The sequence below is a fragment of the Schistocerca gregaria genome, chromosome 7, assembly GCF_023897955.1.
Source record: "Schistocerca gregaria isolate iqSchGreg1 chromosome 7, iqSchGreg1.2, whole genome shotgun sequence".
NCBI classification, from domain to species: domain Eukaryota; kingdom Metazoa; phylum Arthropoda; class Insecta; order Orthoptera; family Acrididae; genus Schistocerca; species Schistocerca gregaria.
In genome coordinates, this window is record NC_064926.1 from 71111523 (window position 1) to 71133434 (window position 21912).

General features: G+C 44.3%; 1 pseudogene; it reads left to right on the forward strand.

The window, feature by feature from the left end:
- The first annotated feature begins 14232 nt into the window (after positions 1-14232).
- On the forward strand, positions 14233-14350 carry LOC126282645 (5S ribosomal RNA; annotated as a pseudogene).
- The last annotated feature ends 7562 nt before the right edge of the window (positions 14351-21912 follow it).

The window sequence follows — 21912 nt, forward strand, 5'->3', positions numbered from 1 at the left end:
CTCGATTTGTACCTATTTTTGCGCTCCTAACTGTTGACACTAGCGGTCTTATATCACTATCTATAGTTTGCATAAATTTCCACATTAAAAAAAAATCTCGCCCCGCCGTTTAGAGACTCCTATATCCGAACACAGAGCATCATTCAACTATCACTTGCTCTTATCTTATAACTCATCCATCAGGTCTGGGGGCAAGGTCACCCCTTTCTTTCTTTCTTTCTTTCTTTCTTTCTTTCAGCAGCAGACAGCTATTTTTTTTACAGTGGTAACTAAATTGCGCCATCACCTTAACATCACCGTATATCTTCAAATACTTAAACACTCTTACTCAATTACACAGCGGTCCCGCTGAGGACATGACCTTCAGTATTACAGTTCTTAATCCAATAACCACCGAAACAAGTACTAAATGCCCAAACTAATCCCATAGCGCCTTACAAAGCGAGCCCCCGAGCGCCGCCAGCGGCATGTCAAAGCCACATAGTCTAACATTCTGAGTGGTGCCTGTTTGTTCTATATCGTGTCTCCCTACCACTTTCGCGCAACGACGCTCTGAGCGTGTTTTTTAGGGAATTGACTAGTTTGAACCTGGGACCTGTTGCTGGTAAGGAGACGCCAGACCACACATGATATGTAGAATTCAGAAGAGTTCAGTGAGACTAGCGATGATATAACCAAATAATTAATGATTTCAGCGTCAGCTCCACTGCACACCCTGTAAAAGAATCTTAATACTAACTAAATTTAGTGGAAGCGTTACAAGGCTTTCCTATTTTTAGTTAGCTGGAAAAATAACGTTGAAAAAGCAGTTAAGTTTACCATTGGATATTTTATTCCACTCACAAAACATTGTTTATAAATTACACTATTGATAAAAGGAAGTGTTTTAATACAGGATGGTAAAAACCAACTGCGTGTGCCTCATGGTGGGAAGGTACGACATCCATTTAGGCATTCTTGTGTTAGTCTGTGGTATTCCACACTCATTACTCGTATTACTTTGGTTAATTTAATGTCACGATTTATTCGGAGCTATGTGACATACTACTGGATTTGATTATCATGTCAGGGTTTTCATGGAATGTGTTGAATTTGCCTGACACCTTACAATAGCTGTCCATCTTAACAGCCGTCCACTCAGCCCCCAGGACCAGAGAATGAGAACCTGCCTCTGACTCTTGTTCAAACAGTGTTTTCTAACACGCTTTTGCACTCTGCTGAGCATTTCCTCTTTCTGCTGCGACTTCGAAGTCAGTGTCTGATTCTAAACAGGCATTAACAAGGACTGATGTACGGCCTCTCACAGGAAACTATACCTTGCACCTTGTAAATCATATTCTTACAGTCGATAGCATAACACTGAATGATTTTAAATAAAGGACAGCCACAACACAAGGAAACTAGAAGAGCCTGGTGGCGTTGTAGCGACTTCCCTACATTTAACCTCATATGTTGCAGTGATCGAATAGTTTATAATTCTGCGTTCCATTTCTAGTGACTGGTCATTTTTGCACACAAGTACGGGATCACCGTTTTCGGTGCTAGCATCTCCGGAAGTTGCGGTCCATCAACCAAAATTTGTCCCCCAACTCAAGCAAGCATTGCCAGTCAATCATTGTGTCGTACCCAATACACAGATGCGATGGATAAGACACCACCGATCTACTGTAATATTATCCATCACAGCTGATATCGCGAAAAATTTTACAGTAAGTCCAACACTGGCCAGTCATGTGACAGCTTGTTTTCTTAATTTCAGTATCATAGCTAAACCATACATCCCCTACTTTGCAAGTATCATTGCGAACATTCATTGATGACTGCTCAGAACGTCCATTCACACTTAATTCTAGAACACATAAAGGCGATCAAATTATACCAGACAACGCTATACATATTTCTAAGACCTCGCGCATAGTACTCGATCAATCTCTCTGCGTATGGCGGTCATAAAGCTATCTAGTCCTCTTAGGTTAAAAGACCATCCTCACCTCGGCATTGACCAACCTACCTAGCAAAATCGCTACCCAATTATTCCTCAACCGAGCAGAAGAATGCAGCTACACCTCTCTTGACTGAATAGAGTTTTCCTAGTCCTAACCCCTCCAAGTGCACCACATTTCCCGAAATGTAACCAAGGCTTGGAGCTTAGCACACCATATCGATCTATAGTAACAGATCTCAATTTAATAGCACACAGTTAAGAAGAACAAGAACGGAGCGATATTTATACACAACGTAGTTCGACACATTTTTAACTAAATCATCCAATCTATCATATGTAAAGTATTGTTCTAGAGTGTAGGATCGGTGCATCGAAGGTTTCGGTAGAAACGAGAGAGAGAGAGAGAGAGAGAGAGAGAGAGAGAGAGAGAACATAAACACACACACACTCCTAAGACTAGAACGTTCAGCACTTAAAAACGGGCGATAACCTTAGATCGCTTACTTTTCCATCCTGTCAGACATACATCCTTCTCCCCGGTCCCCCTACGCTGAGCTATCTGTACCCCAATCGTAAAACTTTTCCTTTCTATGATACGAGCCCAATATAGCCCTGCGGACATGTCTAGTGCCCAATGATTACACCAGATCACGAGTCAGAAATAATACTATTACTCCATCAGGTCTATATAAAAATGATAGTTATTTGCAGCCTGTGCATTCTACAAGCCAACAGACACGCATAACAGCAGCGTCCAACATGTGAAAAATACAAGTATCCAGTCACCAACCCTGTAATCACCAGTCTGCCGGGTAAGTGTGTACACAATGATTACAGCCCCTCACAAATACTCGCAGCTAACTTAGTTTTGACGCTGAAGTCTCGATTTTACACCAAGCATGCAATCGCTTAAATCAAAGCGTGTTTAGAGGAATGTGTCAACTTTCATCGCACATGAGACGGAAGTCCTCTGATGACCGACGGATTAACCGTTAACGATCGCAAGTAGACAGTACTTTAAACCACATACCGAACTCGTAGCCGCATACAACTAGAATGCTGGCTATATCATGTGACTAAAGCATCCAAATAGAATGGAGGTGGACCGCATTGGTGCGTTCATGACTTTTTCACTGTTTGATGGTAGAGGATAAAGATGATAGAGTGTTGAGAATCTGTTGTACTTGTACCTAGTTTGAGGCATACAACATTGCGTGCATTTCCAGCGAATGGCCAAAACAAGATCCTGTTGTAGATACTGAGATCGTTCTGTTTATAGACAGGCTGCAGAAGGTAATAGACATGTCTTTCTCCGAGTTAAATTGCATAAATGCATACTCATCTATGCTTAGAAAGGGAGAATGCTTTTTTATTATTAAGCGAGTTTTTGCAGGAGTGAATATGGTTTTATATATGTGAGTGTTTAAGATTTGTGAGTGGAAATTGTCAGCGAAGGGTGAATGACGTCGGGTTCGCTGGCTAGGGGAGACATTGTTTACATGTCCTGTTGGAAATGCAAGGAGGAGATAGAGATCTGCGCTATTCAGGAATCCATTTGTGCACTGTGTGTCGTTAGACAATAGCTGGAGAGCAGGTATAAGGAGAGCCCACTTCAGCATGCTGGTCCTGGGGCTGAGTGGACGACTGTTTAGATGGACAGCTATGTGGCTTTGACATGCCGCCGGCGGCGCTCGGGGGCTCGCTTTGCAAGGCGCTATGGGATTAGTTTGAGCATTTAGTACTTGTTTCAGTAGTTATTGGATTAAGAACTGTAATACTGAAGGTCATGTCCTCAGCGGGACCGCTGTGTAATTGAGTAAGAGTGTTTACGTATTTGAAGATATATGGTGATGTTAAGTTGATGGGGCAATTTAGCTACCACTATAAAAAAAAAATAGCTGTCTGCTGCTGAAAGAAAAAAAGAAAGAAAGGGGTGACCTTGCCCCCAGAACTGATGGATGAGTTATAAGATAAGAGCAAGTGATAGTTGAATGATGCTCTGTGTTCGGATATAGGAGTCTCTAAACGGCGGGACGAGATTTTTTTAATGTGGAAATTTATGCAAACTATAGATAGTGATATTCGACCGCTAGTGACAACAGTTAGGAGCGCAAAAATAGGTACAAATCGAGCGGTGGCAGAATATTGCGGCAATGGTGATAATATTTAATTGAAGGTGGAGGTGGTAAATATGGACCAGGCTTTGAATATTGGTGTGGATGTCCTATGTGCTTGACGCTCTGTATAAAAGTTTGACTCTTCAATTGCATTTGGTATTTCTGGGTGTGTGTAAAATTAATTTTACTGTTGAAGGTGCGAGAAAGATGAGTTGATTGGTGTTTAGGTAGAGGCTATGTTTCTAATTCGAAAAGAGGGGATGAGAATGGTAAATTGATTGATGGACATGGTTTGTGGGGTGATATATGAGTGTCAAGACAGGGTTGAGGACGTTTGGGTATGTTGATGGTGGGATGGGTGTGAGGTTAGGTGCGGTAAGAGGTGTAAATTAGATCTTACTTATTTAAAAAATGGTGTAAAGTAAGAATAATATTGAGAAGGTTTTAGATGGCTGGTCACACGATGTGCGAGAGCAGGGATGTATAGTTATGTTTAGTTAAAGGGCGGCATAATGTCGTGTCAGGAGCAATGCGCAGTGTGCTACTGTGTCATCGGAGGTAAAGACATGTGCTGCTATAATGTGTCTAGCATATGGAGGCTGCGCTTTGGAATTATGCTACGTTGATATAACGTTGACTTTCACCCATTCGGTGACTGTGACGGAATGTGGTCCTGGACAGACATATGTGTGTGTGCTTTGACTGCTGACAAGCGCGTTGACCGCGCCAACTCACGCTTGCGGAAGCCGAGCAGGGGCTGTGTGAGGTCTGAAAGCAGATGGATGGGTGACTTCACGATCCTGTGGGCAGGGTGTGGAGTGGGGGGTACCTGTGCACGTCTGATGAGTTATTTTGCGTATCTACACATCTGTGTGAGGAATTATTTAGTAGCAGTTTATTATAATGTGTACTGAAATGATGATTGGGTGCGTGTCTGTGGGCTGTGCAACATGGCCCAGGGCACATCTGGATGGGTGTTTTGTGATAGCGCGATAGATATACTGTATGGTTAAGTAAGTTGTTCGAAAAAATAAATAGAGTGTTCTCAATGATTAACGCGCCTGCAGCACAGATCAGAGTGATTGCTTTTCCGTCACCATCTCGGCTGCATGTGAGTAGTAAATGTTGAGCGAGCGAGGTGGCGCAGTTGGTTAGCACATTGGACTTGCATTCGGTAGGACGACGGTTCAATCCCACGTCCGGCCATCCTGATTTAGGTTTTGCATGATTTCCCTAAATCGCTCCAGGCAAATGCCGGGATGGTTCCTTTGAAAGGGCACAGCCGACTTCCATCCCCATCCTTCCCTAATCCAATGAGACCGATGACCTCACAGTTTGGTCTCTTTCCCCAAATAACCCAACCCCTAAGCTTCTCTGCGGTATCTTCAGTAAATGTTTTCCCGGTCGCGTTAATCAGTAATCATGTGTGTCAACGAGCTATGAGCTATTCTGACAATAGACGTGAAGGCATGTCCAGACCTGAGACGCCGGCGGTATACATGAGAAGAACAATGCAGCTTTGACATGTTTCAGAAGAAGGTTCCCTTTCTTGTCGGCTGTCACGAGCATTCGGAAGCTGAAATTGGCCATCCACCCCCGCCGACAGCACGCGCGCGCGGCCTTGGAGCGTGACCTACGGTGCATAGGCGATATCAATTTTTCTGGTGTTAGGTGCGAATGCGACTGTGCTATGCGTTATTTTTAACTGTTTACAATTAGCAAGAGTGTGTCTAGAACATTATAAATGTGTTATGTAGGAGTGTTTTGCAGGTCTGTATGGTGTGGAACATGTCAGTGTGATACATATACTCCATTCCTAAATAAAGTAAATTGGTTCCTCCATCCATGGGCCTAGTGCAGGGTGAGTCCCTTTACCCAAAACGTGTAGGAAGAGGTTGAGTGCTGGTGGTTTAGTTTAGAGGTGATGAGCTTGGTTTACAACAATTTTCTTAGGTTGGTGGCAGAAGCGCCAGTGAGCTTTGTTAAATGGCAGATTTGTAACTTCGCGCTGCTTCCTACGAGTAAGTGGCGGTCGGGTGGTTGAGGTTAGTACAAGTGCCCTTTCTTTCCAACAATTTTGTTAGGTTGGTAGAGAAAGCACAAGTGACCTTTCTTTACTGCCAGAATTCAAACTCGGCACTGGTTCCTAAGAAGAGATGGCTGTCTGGTCCTTGAAAAGAAGTTGAAATTAGGCAGTTGAACACTTTTGTATACGTATATCAAATTGTAAATGGAATTATTTAATATGATTAAAATCGAAATGGAATTAAGTGCTTAGGTATTTACAGAAGACTATGTGCATTACATGTATGGAGGGTGCGTGACGTAAGCTGGGCGGCAGCGCAGCGATTGTTCAGTTATACCACATGCGCAAGAGAGAGTCAGTTACCTAGTATTCTAGTGCCGACCAAACGTACTGTTATATGGTCATGGTGGCTTCCACTTTGCCGCCAAAAGTGTAGCACTGCGTTCTCGCTCGCACAAGGACACTTAGTGGAAGGTGAGCGGTCGGCATCGACAGGTCTGAGCGTGCCCAGGAAAAAAACTTTGGCGTCAAAAGTGTGGCAGAGAACAGCCGACCGTTGTGTGGTTCAGATCAGAGGCAAACAATTTTGGCGAGAAACGTGCAGAGGCGACGAATACAAGTGGTGAACCGACAAGGGACTGCGGTGACGTCAAACTCAGGCAGTTCCAGCGTGTCCGGCGAAAACATGTTTACGACTTCCCGGAGCGATCGCTGGGCTCGCCCCCAGCGTGCCGGCAGTCCAGCTCGGGCAGCCGCCTTACGTGACAGGCGTAGGCAGTGTGTCCGGGGGCTGGCCAGGGGGTGGCGAGGATTTGAACTAATTCAGTTGGAGCGCGGACTTCGTTGCGACTGCACTGCGATATCAAAGAAGTGTGTGCTGACTGTGTTGGAGAACAAGTGACGACTGTACTGCTTGAAAGAAAGTCTTCAGTCCCTTCCCCCTGCAAAATCAAAGGACGTGACTTAGGTTACTATAAGTGCAGTTTATTATTTGACGCGATTCTGATAGGTTAACAGTGAAAAAAGGTAAGTCACGGAGAAATTTCGTACGTGTGATCGATTATGGTGTTGGGGTTGGAACTTGTGATAGATTTTTGTTATGGATGTAAGGAAAATGGCTTTCTCACCGAGAAAATCGGACATCGTGAATAAATAATAAATGATAATAATAAATAGAAGTACAGTTTTCGTGTTGGAATTTGAATTTGGCCCAATTTTCGGTGGAGGTAGGCCTATAATAATAGTAAATAATAATAATAATAAATGATAATGAATGATAATAAATGGCAATGAATGATAATGAATGTTAATAAATGATAATGAATAATAATAAAGTAATGTTTTGCAGCCATTATCTTGTTGGAATTTGAATTTGGAGGTAATTTTCTAGTGGAGGCAATTCAATAATAATAAATAATAATAAATGATAATAAATGATAATGAATGTTAATAAATGATAATCATTAATAATGAATAATAATAAAGACAAGTATGGTTTTGCATGCATTATCCTGTTGTAATTCAAACATCCCGCCATTTTTTCATCTGGAGGCTATTTTCCCGCCAAATGCAAACTTCCCGCCATTTTTTCTACATCTACATCTACATCTATAGTCCGCAAGCCACCCAACGGTGTGTGGCGGAGGGCACTTTACGTGCCACTGTCATTACCTCCCTTTCCTGTTCCAGTCGCGTATGGTTCGCAGGATTAACGACTGTCTGAAAGCCTCTGTGCGCGCTCTAATCTCTCTAATTTTACATTCGTGATCTCCATGGGAGGTATAAGTAGGGGGAGGCAATATATTCGATACCTCATCCAGGACCGCACCCTCTCGAAACCTGGCGAGCAAGCTAGACTGCGATGCAGAGTGCCTCTCTTGCAGAGTCTGCCACTTGAGTTTGTTAAACATCTCCGTAACGCTATCACGGTTACCAAATTGTGAAAAGCAATGGTCCCATAACACTCCCCTGTAGCACGCCAGAGGTTACTTTAACGTCTGTAGACGTCTCTCCATTGATAACCACATGCTGTGTTCTGTTTGCTAAGAACTCTTCAATCCAGCCACACAGCTGGTCTGATATTCCATAGGCTCTTACTTTGTTTATCAGGCCACAGTGTGGAACTGTATCGAACGCCTTCCGGAAGTGAAGAAAAATAGCATCTACCTGGGAGCCTGTATCTAATATTTTCTGGGTCTCATGAACAAATAAAGCGAGTTGGGTCTCACACGATCGCTGTTTCCAAAATCCATGTTGATTCCTACAGAGTAGATTCTGGGTTTCCAAAAACGACATTATACTCGAACAAAAAACATGTTCTAAAATTCTACAACAGATCGACGTCAGAGATATAGGTCTATAGTTTTGCGCATCTGCTCGACGACCTTTCTTGAAGACTGGGACTACCTGTGCTCTTTACCAATCATTTGGAACCTTCCGTTCCTCTAGAGACTTGCAACTCGGCTGTTAGAATGGGGCAAGTTCTTTCGCGTACTATGTGTAGAATCGAACTGGTATCCCGTCAGATCCAGTGGACTTTCCTCTGCTGAGTGATTCCAGTTGCTTTTCTATTCCTTGGACACTTATTTCGATGTCAACCATTTTTTCGTTTGTGCGAGGATTTAGAGAAGGAACTGCAGTGCGGTCTTCCTCTGTGAAACAGCTTTGGAAAAAGGTGTTTAGTATTTCAGCTTTACGCGTGTCATCCTCTGTTTCAATGCCATCATCATCCTGGAGTGTCTGGATATGCCGTTTCGAGCCACTTACTGATTTAAGGTAAGACCAGAACTTCCTAGCATTTTCTGTCAAGTCGGTACATAGAATTCTACTTTCGAATTCACTGAACGCTTCACTCACAGCCCTCCTTACGCTAACTTTGACATCGTTTAGCTTCTGTTTATCTGAGAGGTTTTGGCTGCGTTTAAACTTGGAGTGAAGCTCTCTTTGCCTTCATAGTAGTTTCCTAACTTTGTTGTTGTACCACGGTGGGTTTTTCCCGTCCCTCACAGTTTTACTCGGCACGTACCTGTCTAAAACGCATTTTACGATTGCCTTGAACTTTTTCCATAAACACTCAACATTGTCAGTGTCGGAACAGAAATTTTCGTTTTGATCTGTTAATTAGTCTGAAATATGCCTTCTATTACTCTTGCTAAACAGATAACCCTTCCTCCCTTTTTTTAATATTCCTATTAACTTCCATATTCAGGGATGCTGCAATGGCCTTATGATCACTGATTCCCTGTTCTGCACATACAGAGTCGAAAAGTTCGGGTCTGTTTGTTATCAGTAGGTCCAAGATGTTATCTCCACGAGTCGGTTCTCTGTTTAATTGCTCGAGGTAATTTTCGGATAGTGCACTCAGAATAATGTCACTCTATGCTCTGTCCCTACCACCCATCCTAAACATCTGAGTGTCCCAGACTATATCTGGTAAATTGAAATCTCCACCTAAGACTATAACATGCTGAGAAAATTTATGTGAAATGTATTCCAAATTTTCTCTCAGTTGTTCTGCCACTAATGCTGCTGAGTTTGGAGGTCGGTAAAAGGAGCTAATTATTAACCTAGCTCGGTTGTTGAGTGTAACCTCCACCCATAATAATTCACAGGAACTATCCACTTCTACTTCACTGCAGGATAAACTACTACTAACAGCGACGAACACTCCACCACGGGTTGCATACAATCTATCCTTTCTAAACACTGTCTATACCTTTGTAAAAATTTCTGCAGAATTTATCTCTGGCTTCAGCCAGCTTTCTGTACCTATAACTATTTCAGCTTCGGTGCTTTCTATCAGCACTTGAAGTTCCAGTACTTTACCAACGCAGCTTCGACAGTTTACAATTACAATACCGATTGCTGCTTGGTCCCCACATGTCCTGACTTTGCCCCGCACCCTTTGAGGCTGTTGCCCTTTCTGTACTTGCCCGAGGCCATCTAACCTAAAAAACCGCCCAGCCCACGCCACACAACCCCTGCTACCCGTGTAGCCGCTTGTTGCGTGTAGTGGACTCCTGGCCTATCCAGCGGAATCCGAAACCCCACCACCCTATAGCGCAAGTCGAGGAATCTCCAGCCCACATGGTCGCAGAACCGTCTCAGTCTCTGATTCAGACCCTCCACTTGGCTCTGTACCAAAGGTCTGCAGTAAGTCCTGTCGACAATGCTGCAGATGGTGAGCTCTGCTTTCATCCTGATAGCGAGACTGGCAGTCTTCACCAAATAAGATAGCCGCCGGAAGCCAGAGAGGATTTCCTCCGATCCATAGCGACACACATCATTGGTGCCGACATGAGCGACCACCTGCAGATGGGTGCACCCTGTACTCTTCATGGCATCCAGGAAGACTCTTTCCACATCTGGAATGACTCCCCCCGGCATGGACATGGAGTGCACAATGGTTTTCTGCCATATCCCTAAGGAGCCCCATTACGCACCTGACGTTGGAGCTCCCAACTACCAGTAAGCCCACCCTCTGCGACCGCCCGGATCTTGCAGACTGAAGGGCAACCTCTGGAACAGGACAAGCACCCATGTCAGGCCGAAGATCAGTATCAGCCTGAGACAGAGCCTGAAACCGGTTCGTCAGACAAACTGGAGAGGCCTTCCGTTCAGCCCTCCAGACTGTCTTTCGCCCCCTGCCACACCTCGAGACGACCTCCCACTCTACAACAGGTGAGGGATCAGCCTCAATGTGGGCAGTATCCCGGGCAGCCACAGTCGTAGTCCGATCGGGGGATGCGTGGGACGAGCTGGCCGTCCCCGACAAACCCCCATCTGGACCCCCACAGTGATGCCCATTGGCAACAGCCTCAAGCTGTGTGACCAAAGCCAACACTGCCTGAAGCTGGGAGCGAAGCGATGCCAACTCAGCCTGCATCCGAACACAGCAGTTGCAGTCCCTATCCATGCTAAAAACTGTTGTGCAAAGAACGTCTGAACTAATCTACAGAGAGCGCAAACAAATCGACACAAAATTTAAACGGTTATTAAAATACAAGATTGCCTAGTAAATGCAGTAATGCTGCTACTTGCGCACTGCTGACACACTGTTCGGCGGCGGAAGGAGACTACGCGATTTTACACTATTCAGGTACTGAAACGCTATGCTACAACTCTCAAATACTATAATACGCCACAAATTTATGAATTAAACAATGCAAGTACCAAAAACACGCAAAGAAATTAAGAATTACACTATGTAACAAGTGAGTGAGGCCGGCCGCGGTGGTCTCGCGGTTCTAGGCGCGCAGTCCGGAACTGTGCGACTGCTACGGTCGCAGGTTCGAATCCTGCCTTGGGCATGGATGTGTGTGATGTCCTTAGGTTAGTTAGGTTTAAGTAGTTCTAAGTTCTAGGGGGCTAATGACCACAGCAGTTGAGTCCCATAGTGCTCAGAGCCATTTGAACCATTTTTTGAAATGAGTGAGCTAGGAGTATTCGACTTGCTGCTGCAGCTGCTTATCCAACAGCGGGAGGTTAGGTTAGTGGACGTAGCACAATTGGCCTATTTTCCCGCCAAAAGCCTCCATCTTAGATGACATCATGCACTGTTGCCAAGTCTACAAGCCAACATCTTGGATGACGTCATCGCCACAATCTTGAATAAATTTGGCAGCAATGGAGAGTGAGGTGACACCCCCTTGTTCCCCTACTCACGGATTGATATCCTTTGAAGTACAGAGTTCAGCTGCCAGAGTTGGTCAGTTGAACTCAGTTCGAAGGATGTGGATCCATGATGTATTTAAATCGTCATGTGAAATTTGGAAATTTGTCATAAGGTCTTGTGGGACCAAACTGCTGAGGTCATCAGTTCCTATGCTTACACACTACTTAATCTAACTTTAAACTAACTTACACTAAGGACAACACACGCACCCATGCCCGAGGGATGACTCGAACCTCCAACGGTGGGGAGCCGCACGGACCGTGACACGGCGTCTTACACCGTGCGTCTACCCCATGTGGCTCCTCATGAAAAAGTAGATATCTACTGTTACGTACAAGATCTAAAAAGTATCGCTGAACTTCCCTAGTTACACAGGGTGCATTGACAATGCGCTGACGCATGTTGTCAGGCGTGGCTCCTCATGAAAAAGTAGATATCTACTGTTACGTACAAGATCTAAAAAGTATCGCTGAACTTCCCTAGTTACACAGGGTGCATTGACAATGCGCTGACGCATGTTGCCAGGCTGGGGATGATGCGATTCTGTAACATATGGGCGTACCTCTCACCCGTCACGCATTTCCTCGAAGAAAAAAGGCCCGATAACGGTAGATGTGGTAAATCCAACCCGTACCGTGACTTTCTCGTCGTGAAAAGGAGTTTCCACAACAGTTCTAGGATTTTCGGTAGCCCAGATTCTGCAGTTGTGGGCGTTGACAGACCCTCGGAGCGTGAAATGAGCTTCGTCGGTCCACAGCACGTTACTCAACCAATCGTCATCTTGAAACATCCCCTTAGAAAAATTATACATGACTGTGCTTAAACTGACACACAATATTTTTTAGCGCAACGCAATCTGACTTTCAAAAATCCCTACGAAAGAATGACCCTGACTAACAATAACCTATACGTTTCACAAATCACTTACCTCACAAAAATCTTCGTTACTCAAGCTACTGCAATACAGCGAGCGCCACTACTGCCAGCTAAATAAAAGATTCAAACTACTGAAGGCACTAACTACTGATAGGTATAGTTAGCAAATGAAAGATTTTAATAGAGAACAAACAATGTATTTACCTCACTAGTCATAATATATATAGCAGTTCATGACACCAATTCTTACAAATTTCAAAACTCCGCCATCTCTCTCCCCACGTCCACCACTGCTGGCGGCTCACCTCCAACTGCGCAACGCTACGCGCTGTTAGCATCCAGCTGCCGCTGCTCAACACTACAATGGCAGACAACAATGCAAACTAAACACAGACTGCGCACGGCACAGCCAGTGATTTTTATACAGAGCGCTACGTGGCGGCGGCGTTACCAATAAAAAAACCTAAACAGCTTACTTACAATCTTCCGCCATCTATTGAAACGCACACACCGCAAATGCCCTCCGCTTCACTAAATCGCCAGGTAACAGTTCATGATTCCAATGGATTTTGTACGGATAACATCGGAGGGTACGCCTAAGTGCCAACCAAACAGTAGTGTATGGAATGCCGGTGCGTCGTGCGACTGCATGAGCGCTGACTTCCCCCTGCATAGACTAACCCGCTACAGTCTCCATTTCTTTCTGAACTGTCTCAGCAGCATTACGCCTTGTGCTCGGTCGGCCACTGCAGGGTCTATCGTCTACACAACTTCGAAATCATTCTCGCCACAGCTGCATTTGTCAACGGACCTTTACCCGTTCGAATCCCCTTTCTATGGCGATAGGATCGTAACGCTGAACTAGCACATTCCCCATTCTGATAATACAGCTTCACTAAAAGCGCCTTTTCAGATAACGTCAACATGCTGCGACTGCTGACGCATCTGAATCTCTCTCTCATTACAGCTCCTCGATTGTCATGCGCAGTCAGTGATGTTTTGCTGTCCAGCGCCATCTGTTTTGTGAATTTTTTTTTTGTTTTAATAAAACCCCATGTCATTCCAAGCATGTGTGTCACTTTTTACCTCTCTATCTACATTATTCCCTGGTTTATTAAGTTTTCAAATTTATACTGACTTTTTGATCACCCGGTATATTGTAAATAACGAACAGCAAATACTGTACGGACCTATGGAAGGCTCGTCCCTCATTCATTGCCCGGACGCCCTTATTACACCTACCGGTGATCCGCTTTTCGGAGCTGCCCCCTGGGTGTTGCTGGTCTGTCAGCGCCGAAGCCGTCGCCGAGTTCACAAGTACGGAGCTAGCGGTGTGGCGGCGCGGCGCCGTCCCTGGCCTGAGATAGCTGCGGCAGGAAGCGTGCCTCCATCCCACCCCTCCCCCTCCCCAGCACACCGTCGCCTCCAGTGGAGATACAGCGCCAGCCCGTGGTGCCGCAGTCGTGGCGGCAGCCACTGCCAACGGCGGCGTCTGGCTGTGAGCGCGTGCGCGCGCGAGGAACTCTGTCCAAGTTTTGTCGTTCTGGTATTACTGTTCAAATCGATATTTATCTCTGTCCTATAGCCTAGTTTGGGCAACGGCCTTGCCGCAGTGGATACACCGGTTACCGTCAGATCACCGAAGTTAAGCGCTGTCAGGCATGGCCAGCACTTGGATGGGTGACCATCCGGGCCGCCCTGTACTGTTTCCATTTTTCTGGGTGCACTCAGCCTCTTGATGCCAATTGAGGAGCTACTAGACCGAATAGTGGCGGCTCCGGTCACAGGAAACCATCGTAACGATCGGGAGAGCGGTGTGCTGACCACACGCCCCTCCTACCTGCATCCTCATTTGAGGATGACACGGCGGTCGGATGGTCCCGATGGACCACTTGTGGCCTGAAGACGGAGTGCTATATCCCCCAGTTTAGTTCCGTTGTGAGCAATTTGGGCTCAGTAGGAAAAGGAGGCGTAGCGCCAGCAGGCCCCTAATGTCAAAAAACGAAAAATCACGTGAGAGTCATACGAGTAATTACATTCTATCTCAAACAGTATTGCGAAAAATTAGTTATGAACCAATAAATTTATTACTTTAAAACCATTAACATGGTATATTAACATCAGTACCACAGTCTAATAGCTACTAAGCACTTGCGAGGTCAATATAACGAATAAAATAACATGTTTCTTTTTTTTACACTGAAGAGCAAATATCGTGTAGGGCCCCGCAAGCACGCAGAAGTGCCGCAACACGACGTGGCATGGACTTGACTAATGTCTGAAGTAGTGCTGCAGGGAACTGACATCATGAATCCTGCAGGGCTGCCAAAATGGTTCAAATGCCTCTGAGCTCTATGAGACTTAACATATATCGTCATCAGTCCTCTAGAACTCAGAACTACTTAAACCTAACTAACCTAATTACATCACACAACACCCAGTCATCACGAGGCAGAGAAAATCCCTGACGCCCCCGGGAACCGAACCCGGGAACCCAGGCGCGGCAAGCGAGAATGCTACCGCACGCTTGCAGGGCTGTCCATAAATCCGACAGTACCAGAGGGTGGAGATATCTTCTGAACAGCGCGTTGCAAGGCGTCCCAGATATGCCCAATAATGTTCATGTCTGGGGACTTCGGTGGCCAGTGGATGTGTTTAAACTCAACGAGTGTTCCTGGAACCACTCTGTACCAACTACGGGGTGTCGCATTGTCCAGCTGCAATTGCCCAAGTCCGTCGGAATGCACAATACACACGAATGGATGCAGGTCATCAGACAGGATGCTTACGCAAGAGCCACCTGTCAGAATCGTAGCTAGACATATCAGGAGTCCCACATCATTCCAACTGCACATGCCCCACATCATTACAGAGCCTCCACCAGCTGGAACAGTCCTCTACCGACATGCAGGGTCCATGGATTCATGAGGTCGTCTCCATACCCGTACACGTCCATCCCTCGACACAGTTTGAAACGAGACTCGTCCAACCAGCCAACATGTTTCGTCATGAACAGTCCAATGTCGTTGCTGACGGACCCAGGTGTGGCGTAAAGCATTGAATCGAGTGGGCCTTCGGCTCCGAAAGTCCGTATTGATGATTTTACGTTGAATGGTTCGCATACTGACAATTCTTGATCGTCCAGTATTAAAACTGAAACCTGCCCTTAGAAAAATTTATGAATTACTGTGCTGGTAAACCCCTTACTTCACTTGATTTTCAAACAGCTGAACAGAACTGAACGTACTCAGACATTTCTCTCTTCACTTACCCTGATCATCGCTAAACTGACGCAGAATATTTTTAGCGCAACGCAATCTGACTTTCAATAATCCCTACAAAAGAATGGCCCTGACTAACAGTAACCTATACCTTTCATGAATCACATACCTCACAAAAATCTTCGTTACTCGAACGACTGCAAGACAGTGAGCGCCACTACTGCCAGCTAAATAAAAGATTCAAACTACTGAAGGCACTAACTACTGATAGGCATACTTAGCAAATGAAAGATTTTGATAGAGAACAAACAAATAATGTTCAAAAGCCATCATATAACTATATATATCAGTTCATAATATCCAGTATTACAAATTTACTCTTTCTGATGGACACACGTCCAGATCGTCCGCTCTCAAAATTCTGCCATCTCTCTCTCCCCACATCCACCACTGCTGGCGCCTCATCTCTAACTGCGCAACACTACGCGCTGCTCACATCCCACTGCCCAACACTACAATAGCGAATATTACAACAATGCCAAGCAGCCACAGACTGCACACAGCACAGCCGGCGATTTTCATACAGAGCGCTACGTGACGTTACCAACATAAAAACCTAAACAGCCTACTTACAAAATTCGCAGCAATTTGCGGAAGGGTTGCACTTCCTTCACGCTGAACGATTCTCCTCATCCGTCGTCTGCAGCTCGTGGTCTAGAGGCTGGCGTTGCTGCCTCTGGGTCCTGGGACCCCGGGTTCGATTCCCGGCCGGGATTTTCTCCGACCTGGGACTGGGTGTTCCTGCTGTCCTCGCCATTTCATCAATATTCATGAAAGTGGCAAGATGAACTGAGCAAAGATTAGGAATTTGTACGGATGCTGATAAACGCGCAGTTGAGAGCACCGCAACCAAACATCATCATCATCATCATCATCTTTGGTCTTTCTTGGTCCCATTCTTGCAGGATCTTCTCCCAGCCGCAGCAATGTCGCATATTTCATGTTTTACCGGATTTCTTATATTCACGTTACACTCGTGAAATGGTCGTACGGGAAAATCTCCACTTCATCGGTACCTCGGAAATGCTTTGTCCCATCGCTCGTGCGCCGACTGTAACACCACGTCCAAACTCACTCAAATCTTGATAACCTGCCGTTGTAGCAGCAGTAACCGATCTAACAACTGCGCCCAACACTTGTCTGATATGCGTGCTGCCGACCGCTGTGCAGTATTTTGCCTGTTTACATATCTCTGCATTAGATTATGCATACCTATACCACGTTCTTTGGCGCTGCAGCGTAAAAGTTGTTATTCTTTAATAAAGTCTCTTTCCATGCGCTGCAGAGTAACGTCGATAGTCAGATAAAATGTTCAGAACATACTCCTTCTATTTCTAGTTTTTTTGTAAATAATTTATTGTATTCTTCCATTATGTTGACACCTCTGTCAATCTAATCATTTATAACTCTCTGTTTCATAATTGTATGCAGAGTGTTGATGAAGTGTGTCTTAAATCATTTGTCTTTCAAGTCAGCTCTGGAAAAATGATACTTTTATTTAACTAACTATTCAGTGCTGTTGTTGATAATAATGAATGGCATTTGAACCTTTTCTTCCCAAATGCTTTTAATGTTTTCATCTGATGGTTGTGCTTCATGATTTAATGGATTGACTGTTCTTATTTTTTTATTAAGGAGACAACGTAGGATCAACATTTGCCCACGTTGACAGAACATCAAATAAATACCATAAAGAATTTTTCAGTTTTACATAGTTATTAAAGAATACTTAAATGCAGATATGGCGCTTTGTCTTCATAAGGGGCATAGATGTTTCAGAAGGGATTCATATACAGAACGAAATAGAAAACAAAAAGTGCATTCTCTTTTTGTAGACATATTTCAGATTTATCACGAACATAAAAAAATCTAGAAAACCTTGCGTGATAGATGAGCTCTAGAGCAAAGATAATACATCAGTTGATAGTCGTTCAATGAAACAGATTGCAGTTAACTGAAAAACTATGCTTTTCACTGAGATTTTCACATAAAACTTTTGCCTCATCTTGTACATAGTAAGTCAGACTACCGGAATGTGCAAAAAACATCAGAATTTAATGAGTAATACATTTTTCTTTATTTTATTTTTAAACAGATTCAAGGATGAAGTTTATAGTGTAAGTACATAAATTCATAATTTAAGGAATAGTTGCATTTGATTTCGCTCTAGTCTCTACCTGTTCATCGGTAAAGTTGTCCGTTCGGAATGTCTCTTCCTCAAACAACTGTTGACGGTTCCATGCGGGAACAATGGTCTGCTTTTCAAGCACTGATGCACGAAAAACTGTCCACTTTCCTCAATAGTAATAATCTTCAAAGGATTAGCATGTGTCCTCAAGATTTCTAAAAAAAATGTTGTTTCTTTTCGCTTAGGTACAGTATACTTTTTTTGCTGCCTCAATTTTTTTTATAAAAGGCTTACAATTTTGGTATTCAGTTTCTCAGCTCCATTGTCGGAATTCCTACTTTCCGCACTCAGCTGGTGCAGTACTTTGATGCTCAGTTAACTTACAGGTTGACAAATAGGGAAAACAAGTTAACCTTGAGGGTGAACAATCTTCATTAGGTAATGAATGAATCTGTCATACTTACCTAAGATTCTGCTAAGTTTATGACATTATTTGATTACTATTATTATTACGGTTACTTTTTATTATGTTAGTGGATAAGTTCTCAGCGTTTTTGTTTTGCATGTTGTTATTCGTCATTTTTTATTTGTTCGCTGTTGCTATTTGAGTTTACATTTTGTCATTTGGAGATAGTGAGTGAAGCTGGGGATTCTAGAAAATGGACTGCCAACCGCAGAAAGCGGGACACTTACGACATATTCCTCTGTTTGAATTCAGTAGAGGATTGACAGCAGCAGAGGCAGCTACCATACAAACATTTACACCGATTATAAGGTTTGTTCAGGACATGGTAAAAAATGGTTTTCTGGTGACGCTCCACTTTCAGGATGACCTCCGGGGTTCTATGAAGTTCATTTAAACCCGTTATCCACAATGATCGATGTCAGAGTATTCTAAAATTGTCAAATGAGACCATTCCACCGTTGTGTGACGACATTTGTATGCAGTGGGGATGGCTCAAAAATCGAGTGCATGGGTACCACATGCTCCAAGCCAAAATCAGAAAAATCAGCGGGTGTTCGTATTTGCATCTCTGTTTGCTCATCATCAGTTGGCTCGTGAACATCGCCGACCATTCCTACCTCGTGCCATTACTGGTGATGAGAAATGGTGTCTTTCTGCTAGCATAAGGAAAACAATAGAATGGTACAGCCCAAACTAAGCAGGGACTCCCCGTACAAAGATCAGCACGCATCCATAAAAGTTACTGTTTTGCATCTGGTGGAACAGGGACAGTGTGACGTACTATGAATTGCTGCTGCTATGGTCGCATGTTAGAATCCTGCTTTTGGCATGGATGTTTGTGTTGGCCTTAGGTTAGTTAGGTTTAAGTAGTTCTAAGTTCTAGGGAACTGATGACATCAGATTTTAAGTCCCATAGTGGTTAGAGCCATTTGAACCATTTTTTTGATAACCTCATTTCAGGCTGTGGCATGTGCCCCGGCAGTCTGTGATGTTATCAGTGTTGGCCACAGTGGCGACGGAGTCTGTGTTGTTGACTGTATATGTGGCACATTCCTCCACCAGCACAGTCCGCAAGAACTGTCAGCTACCCTGCAAAACAGCGCCGTCTGCCTCATCACCGTACTGCTCTTGGTATGTCCCATCACTCGTGAGGTACCTGCACAAACAAGCGCTCCGGTACTCATTTATTTCCATAACAGACAGCAACACAGGGGGCACATTGCCCTCCCATCCCCCCTCCCCATTCAGGGATTTGATTATTTCAGTTTTCTATTGATCAACAAATTCTCAAATATTTCTAGCAATAAATGCCAGTGGTTCTAATTAGCGAATTTAGCGTTTCTGAGCACCACTAGAACTATTGTAGACTAGCCATCACCTGTAAAGGGATAAAATTATAAATGATGCAGCAAAAATTTCTAAACCTGCTGCAATAAATGAATTGCAATAACAATTAGATCTCATCAATTTTTATTGGAAATATATCTCAAAATTCGCTGAAATTGCAAGATCCGTCGTACAACTGTTAAGGAAAGAGGTAAAGTTTCATTGGTCACCAGTCCGCTCCTGGTAGCTGAGTGGTCAGTGCTAAGGAATGTCATATCTAATGGCCCGGGTTCGATTCCCGGATGGGTCAGGGATTTTCTCTGCTAAGGGACTGGGTATTGTGTTGTCCTTATCATCCTTTCATACCGATCGACACGCAAGTCGCCGAAGTGGCGTCAACTCGAAAGACTTGCACCAGGCCAACAGTCTGCCCGACTGGAGGCCCTAGCCACATAGTATTTCCATTGGTCACCAGACTGTGAAGCAGGAATTCTAAGACTAAAAGATTTGTGAACATCCAGTTCTTGCCTGTCCATACTTCTAGAAACAGTCCATACTGTCCTGTGACTCCTGCAGTTTTGCCTTAGACTGAGCCTTGAGTCAGGAAATACATGGACAGGAATATCACATAGTATACACATCCAGACAGCATAATCGGCCAGAAACGAATTATTCAACAATTGAGAAAGAAGCCAACATCAATATTCAGAATAATGTGCTGCGAATGTTACTTATATGGATGTCATTTTAAAGCAATAGCCGTTTCTGCAGAACTCGAGTTTTTATCAGCACTTAAAGCTTCAAGTAGCAGAAAAACTAGATTATCATTGCATCTCAGACCTTCATTTCAAAGTAATCCCAGAAGATCACACACACAACTGAAGCCAATCTGATACGCAAACTACACCCTGTGGCATGTGCTTGGTATAGACAAGGCTAAATGGATCAAAGCACAAAACAATGACCCAGGTTGTCAACAGTTCACCTGGCAGCCACACTTAGCACAGATGATGGAGTATTGTTAAGGAAGACGAGATGGGCTGTGTGTCATAGCGCCAGAGGCATTATGAAGCGAAGTGCTGAGGCAGACCCACAGTTCAATTTTAGCAGAACACGATGATTCCAGAGCAACAGAATGCAGATTAACACAAAATTTCTTTTGGCTAACTCGCAAACAGGATGTCAGTCATTACGTAAAGAATTGTGTACCACATATACACAAATGACAGTGCTCAGTCACCAAAAGATTATGTTACAAAAGCTACCTGAGGCCTATGAACCATTTCAGATTGTAGGGTTTGATGTCATCAGACCATTTGCGCAAACGCCGACAGAAAACCAGTATGTCTTCATGATAATCATCATTTTCCACGTTTCGTTCCTAGAATAGCGATACCGAATCAGCAGGCTGAAACAGTAGAAAATGCAGTGGTAAACTAGTGGGTATTCAAGTACGAAGAGTCTGAGATGATAAGTGACCCATTGATAAACTTTGTGTTTGATTTAATTGAGCAATTATGCCGGTTATTGCACATTAAGAAACTTCACACTACTCCTTTATACCAACAGGCAAAACATGAAAGAGCTGGGCAGTGATGTGACGCCGAGTGTGTGCTCAAATGGCTCTAAGCACTATGGGACTTAACATCTGAGGTCATCAGTCCCCTAGACTTAGAATTACTTAAACCTAACTAACCTAAGGACATCACACACATCCATGCCCAAGGCAGGATTCGAATCTGCGACCGTAGGAGCAGCGCAGTTCTGGACTGAAGGGCCTAGAACCGCTTGGCCACAACGGCTGGCGGGTGTGTGCTAGTCTATACAATGTAGATGAGGCAGATGCTTCTGAATCAAATTGGATACGAACCGCCGCTATTATGCCTCTTGGCCCCAGGGGCAACCCTGCACTTTGCTGCTTCTGTGGGAGTACAACGCCGAGATCGACCCATCTCTGCTCTCACCAGGGTACCAATAAGAGACCGCTATGTTCTGAGCTGTGGATTGTAACGCTTCCCAATGTTCCCATAGCCACCACCTCCAGCCACACTCAAAACAGCCAAGAAACACTTG